Genomic DNA, 6,000 nt, shown 5'->3' with positions numbered 1-6,000 from the left:
GGGCGACATGACGAGACGCCATCTCTACAAAAAATGAAAAAATAGCTGGGTGTAATGGCCTGTGCCTGTAGTTCCAGCTACTCAGGAGGCAGAGGTGGGAAAATTACCTGAGCCCAGGAGGTAGAGGCTGCAGTGAGCTGAGATCACACCACAGCACTCCAGCCTGGGCAACAGTGAGAATTCATCTCCAAAAAAAGAAAAAAAAAAAATTTGGAGAATAAGAAGGAGAATGAAATAATTTTGGAGAAGATTCTTTTTTTTTTTTTTTTTTTTTTTTTGAGAGGGAGTCTCGCGCTGTCGCCCGGGCTGGAGTGCAGTGGCGCGATCTCGGCTCACTGCAAGCTCCGCTTCCCGGGTTCACGCCATTCTCCTGCCTCAGCCTCCTGAGTAGCTGGGACTACAGGCGCCCACCACCGCGCCCGGCTAATTTTTTGTATTTTTAGTAGAGACGGGGTTTCACTGTGGTCTCGATCTCCTGACCTTGTGATCCGCCCGCCTCGGCCTCCCAAAGTGCTGGGATTACAGGCTTGAGCCACCGCGCCCGGCCGAGAAGATTCTTAATTAAGACCCACATCTGTTCCCAAACTCTGCCCAGGGTTTTTTCATCCAGAGGTCGATTTTCACAAGTGAAATAGAACCAGATGACCTTGTCAAAAGGTATTGCTTGTTCCTGTTTTCCGGTGGTTTCTCTCCTGTAGAGATATTTTACCTGTTAAAAGCATAATTTTCAGAGTTTGCAAACTGATTCAGATCCTAATTATATAATATATGACCTTTTGTGAATCACCAGGTCTTTGAACTTTAGTTTCCTGCAAAATGGCAACAATACCTACCTTATAGGATTGTCACGAGGAGTAAGTAGGATGATGTTTATTAAATGGTCTGTGCAAGGCCTAGGCTAGGACTTACTGCATGTTAACCTTTATTCTCCTTAACAATTTCAATTGCTGTCATTATAAAGAGCATAGTAGAGGCTCCAGATTTTTTTTTTTTTTTTTTTTTTTTTTTTTTTTTTATAGAGTCTCGTTCTGTCACCAGGCTGGAATGCAGTGTCACAATCTCGGCTCACCGCAACCTCCACCTCCCAGGTTCAAGAGGTTCTCCTGCCTCAGCCTCCCGAGTAGCTGGGATTACAGGCGCCCATTACCACGCCAGGCTAATTTTCGTACTTTTAGTAGAGACAGGGTTTTACCATATTGCCCAGGCTGGTCTCAAATTCCTGACCTCAAGTGATCCACCCTCCTCGGCCTCCCAAAGTGCTGGGATTACAGGCATGAGCCACCACACCCAGTCGAGGCTTCTGATTTTTAGAGGCAATTTCCAAATGTGCTTATTTATTTGTTTAGACACAGGGTCTTACTCTGTCTCCCAGGCTGCAGTGCAGTGGTATGATCAGGGCTTTCTGCAGCCTCAAAGAGATCCTCCCACCTCAGGTCACCCCCAACCCCCGGCCCCAGTAGCTGGGGCTACAGGCATCTGCCCCTAGGCCAGGCTAATTTTTTTAATTTTTTTTTTTTGTAGAGACGGGGTTTCGCCATGTTCATATTGCCCAGGCTGGTCTTGAACTCCTAGGCTCAAGTGATCCGCCCACCTCAGCCTCCCAAAATGCTGGGATTACAGGCATGAGCCACTACGACTGGCTTTTATTTATATTTCATGGTGATAAAATGTTATAGCTTGACAGCATGGAGTTTGAATTCAGTATTATCTTCAGCATTCTCTTCTTAGGTACTAAAGAGTCACCTACAGATTTCCTCTTATGTCCAGCAGGTGACTGTCTGAGAATAGACTGGTTTTAACTTTTTTTTTTTTTTTTTTTTTGAGACGGAGTCTGGCTCTGTTGCCCGGGCTGGAGTGCAGTGGCCGGATCTCAGCTCACTGCAAGCTCCGCCCCCCGGGTTTACGCCATTCTCTTGCCTCAGCCTCCCGAGTAGCTGGGACTACAGGCGCCCGCCGCCTCGCCCGGCTAGTTTTTTTTTTGTATTTTTTAGTAGAGACGGGGTTTCACCGTGTTCGCCAGGATGGTCTCGATCTCCTGACCTCGTGATCCGCCCGTCTCGGCCTCCCAAAGTGCTGGGATTACAGGCTTGAGCCACCGCGCCCGGCTGGTTTTAACTTTTTATTCAAGTATACCATACACACAGAAAAGCACGCATACTGTAACAGCTAGATAATTTTCACTAAGTGAACTCACCCGGTTAACCAGCGTCCGCACCGAGAAACAGAGGCATCACCCCAAAAGTCTCCATGTGCCCTGGGCAGTAACTAACTCCTAAAGCTAGTAGTGTGGCCAGCTTTGCTTCTTTCTGGGTTTTAGAATCCACAGTATGTACTCCTTTGTGTCTGGTTTCTTTCACTTTATGTTTGTGAGATCCATCCAATTTCTAACCAGTACACGTGATTTGCATTTCCCATGATGCTTTCTCTCTTTCTCCCTTTCAAAACATTATCATTTATCTGTAATCCCAGGAGTTTGGGAGACCAAGGTGTGCAGGTCTCCTGAGCTCAGGAGTTAGAGACCATCCTGGCCAACATGGGGAAACCCCGTCTCTATTAAAAATACAAAAATTAGCCAGGTATGGTGGTGGGCGCCCGCGGTTCCAGCTACTCGAGAGGCTGAGGCAGGAGAATCGCTTGAACCTGGGAGGTGGAAGCTGCAGTGAGCTGAGATCGTACCACTGCACTCCAGCCTGGGTGATATGGCGGGACTCTGTCTCAAAAAAAAAATTATCATCTTTTATCCTTTTATCGTATGTGCAGTATATCAATTATGCTTCAATAAAGTTATTAGAAAAAAACAAGAAAATCATACATATATATTTTGTTGCTGTTTTTTGTTTGAGACAGGCTCTCACTCTGTCACCCAAGCCAGAGTGCAGTGGCCCAAACATGGCTCACTTCAACCTTGGCCTCCTTGACTGAAACGATCCTCCTGCCTCAGCCTCCCATGCATCTGGGACTACAGGCACATGCTACCAAGCCTGACCAACTTTTTAATTTTTAATCTGTAAAGATGGGGTCTCACTTTCTTGCCCAGCCCCCCAAAATTATTTTTTCTTAGTTGAGACTTGAAGGATGGGCAGGTTGTCTTCGGCATTAGGGAGCAGTTTGGGTAAAAGAAGTAGACTGTCTGAAGACCTGAACAGTGAGAGAAACTATGGGATGTTCAGGACACTGAAAGTAGACATTCATCTTTTTTTTTTTTTTTTTTTTCCTATGGTGAACAGTGATGAAGTTGGCCAGGCATACTGGCTCACGCCTGTAATACTAGCACTTTGGGAGGCCCAGGCAGGTGGATTGCTTGAGCTCAGGAGTTCAAGACCAGCCTGGGCAACATAGTGAGACCTGTCTGTACAAAAAATACAGAAACAAAATTAACCGGCCCTGGTGGCGTGTACCTGTGGCCCCAACTACTCGGGAGGCTGAGGTGGGAGGAACTCTTGAGCCTAGTCAGCGAAGGTTGCAGTGACCCGAGATTGCACCACTCCACTCCAGTCAGAGTGATGGAAGTGAAACCCTATCTCAAAAATATAAAATAAATAAATAAATGAAGTCAATGTCTCTGTAATTGTATTCTTACCTAATGGAGCCTTTATTTCTGTAGTCTAGAATTCCCAGTTTGAGGTTTGCTGGGTCAAAGGTGTGTGTATCTAAGTATTTAACAATAACTACTTCAAGATTATGTTACAAAATACTGTAGCAATTCCCACTTCTACCAGCAATGTATCAGTTTGCCTATTTTCCCCCATCTTTTTTTCTTTTCTTTCTTTTTTTTTTTTTTTTTGAGATGGAGTCTCACTCTGTCACCCAGGCTGGAGTGCAGTGGTGTGATCTCGGCTCACTGCAACCTCCACCTCGCAAGTTCAATCAATTCTCCTGCCTCAGCCTCCCAAGTAGCTGGGATTACAGGCGTGAGCCATCAGCGGCTGATTTTTGTAGTTTAATAGAGACAGGGTTTCACCATGTTGGCCATGCTGGTCTGGAGCTCCTGACCTCAGGTGATCTGCCTGCCTTGGCCTCCCAAAGTGCTGGGATTACAGGCGTGAGCCACTGCGCCCGGCCTGTTTTCCCCTTCTTTATCAGCACTGTATGTTAATCAGTTAAAAAAATCTTTCTATCAGTCTAATGGTGAAAATGTTATTTCTGTTGCTTTAATTCGAATTGTTTTCTGGCTATTGCAGAGATTAAGTATTTTTTTTTTTGTCTGTTTATGGATCATTTGGATTTTTTCTTCTGTAGAGTTATTTAATTTGGATGTAGATTAAAAGGATAAAAGAGATAGAAAAAGAAGCCGGAGTGCCAAGCTCTCAGTAGGTTCTCAGAAAATGGTGGTCATTTTTATTGTTCAAAACATGCAGATGAAGAGAAGCTGGACCCTTGCTGATGAGACTTAGTGGACTTCTTCCTTCGTTCAAGAACGCTTTGGCTGTAGAGCATTCTGAAATAGCCAGTATAACTGGTTACCTGTGACTCAAAAGACATTCAACAACTTGACCTTGACACTGCAGGGGAGAAAAGAAAGAGCTGGTGACTTCTATGAGGAAGGAAGTTGCTCAGATGCAAACTAATCTTGCAGTTTGAGAAGACGGAAAGGTGAAAACTAGACTTACTTCCAACGGCTGGTGGCCCTGAGCTCCAAGTGGTAATATATTGAATACATTTGCAAATCTACTGAGATAGAAAGAAAGCAGTTTCAGAAGAGAATGAGAGGTTCTGCTTTAAGTTTCTGTGGTTGTCCACAGAGCACAGCCTAAATTGTCAAGTCTCTGCATTATAAATGGTGTCTAGTTTTGAGAAGAAATCATTAAGCTGAAACCCAGTATCTCTGGAATTTTGGGATGATGTTTCTGCAAGAACTGTTCTCTTCTGCAAGTACTTCAAATAGAAGAACATACATTCTTTAATTCAGAGGACCCCACACTTTCTTGGTTCACTCTGTGCAGAGGCCCCTCCCCCCAAAAATACCTAATAGCTCTATTTATTAAGGAATTAGGTTCGAAACACTTAAAAAATTCTTTTTTTTTTTTTTGAGACGGAGTCTCATTCTGTCGCCCAGGCTAGAGTGCAGTGGCCGGATCTCAGCTCACTGCAAGCTCCACCTCCCGGGTTTACGCCATTCTCCTGCCTCAGCCTCCCGAGTAGCTGAGACTACAGGCGCCCGCCACCTCGCCCGGCTAGTTTTTTGTATTGTTTTAGTAGAGACGGGGTTTCACCGTGTTAGCCAGGATGGTCTCGATCTCCTGACCTCGTGATCCGCCCGTCTCGGCCTCCCAAAGTGCTGGGATTACAGGCTTGAGCCACCGCGCCTGGCCTAAAAAATTCTTAAGTTCTAACAACTTAGTAGCCATTTGAAAAAAACCCCACATGTACACAAAAAATTCACATATATTGTACATACAGACAATAACACACATACACTGAATAAGACACGTACGTTAAAAACATATTTTATTTATATTTGTATTTCATTCCTAAATAATTACATAACCTCCCAGCAGATTCACCTTGCCTGCTGCCTAGACAGAGCCAATTTATCAAGACAGGGAAATTGCCATAGAGAAAGAGTAATGCACGCAGCTGGCTGTGCAGAAGACCAATTTATTACTACTCAAATCAGTCTCCCTGAGCATTCAGGGATCAGAGTTTTTAAGGAAAACTTGGTGGGTGGGAGTAAGCCAGTGAGGCGGGAGTGCCGATCGGTCAGAGATGAAATTTTAGGGAGTCGAAGCTGTCTTCTTGCGTTGAGTCAGTTCCTGGGGGGAGGGCACAAGATCAGATGAGCCAGTTTATCCATCTGGGTAGTGACAGCTGACCCATCAAGGGCAGGGTCTGCAAAATAGCTCAAGTACTGGTCTTAGGTTTTATAATCATATGTGTGTGTGTGTGTGTGTGTGTGTGTGTATATATATTTTTTTTAGATGGAGTCTTGCTCTGTTGCCCAGGCTGGAGTGATCTTGGCTCACTGCAACTGCTGCTTCCCAGGTCTAAGTGATTCTCTTG

The sequence above is a fragment of the Papio anubis genome, chromosome 18, assembly GCF_008728515.1.
Source record: "Papio anubis isolate 15944 chromosome 18, Panubis1.0, whole genome shotgun sequence".
Lineage (NCBI taxonomy): Eukaryota > Metazoa > Chordata > Mammalia > Primates > Cercopithecidae > Papio > Papio anubis.
This window is presented reverse-complemented; position numbering follows the sequence as displayed.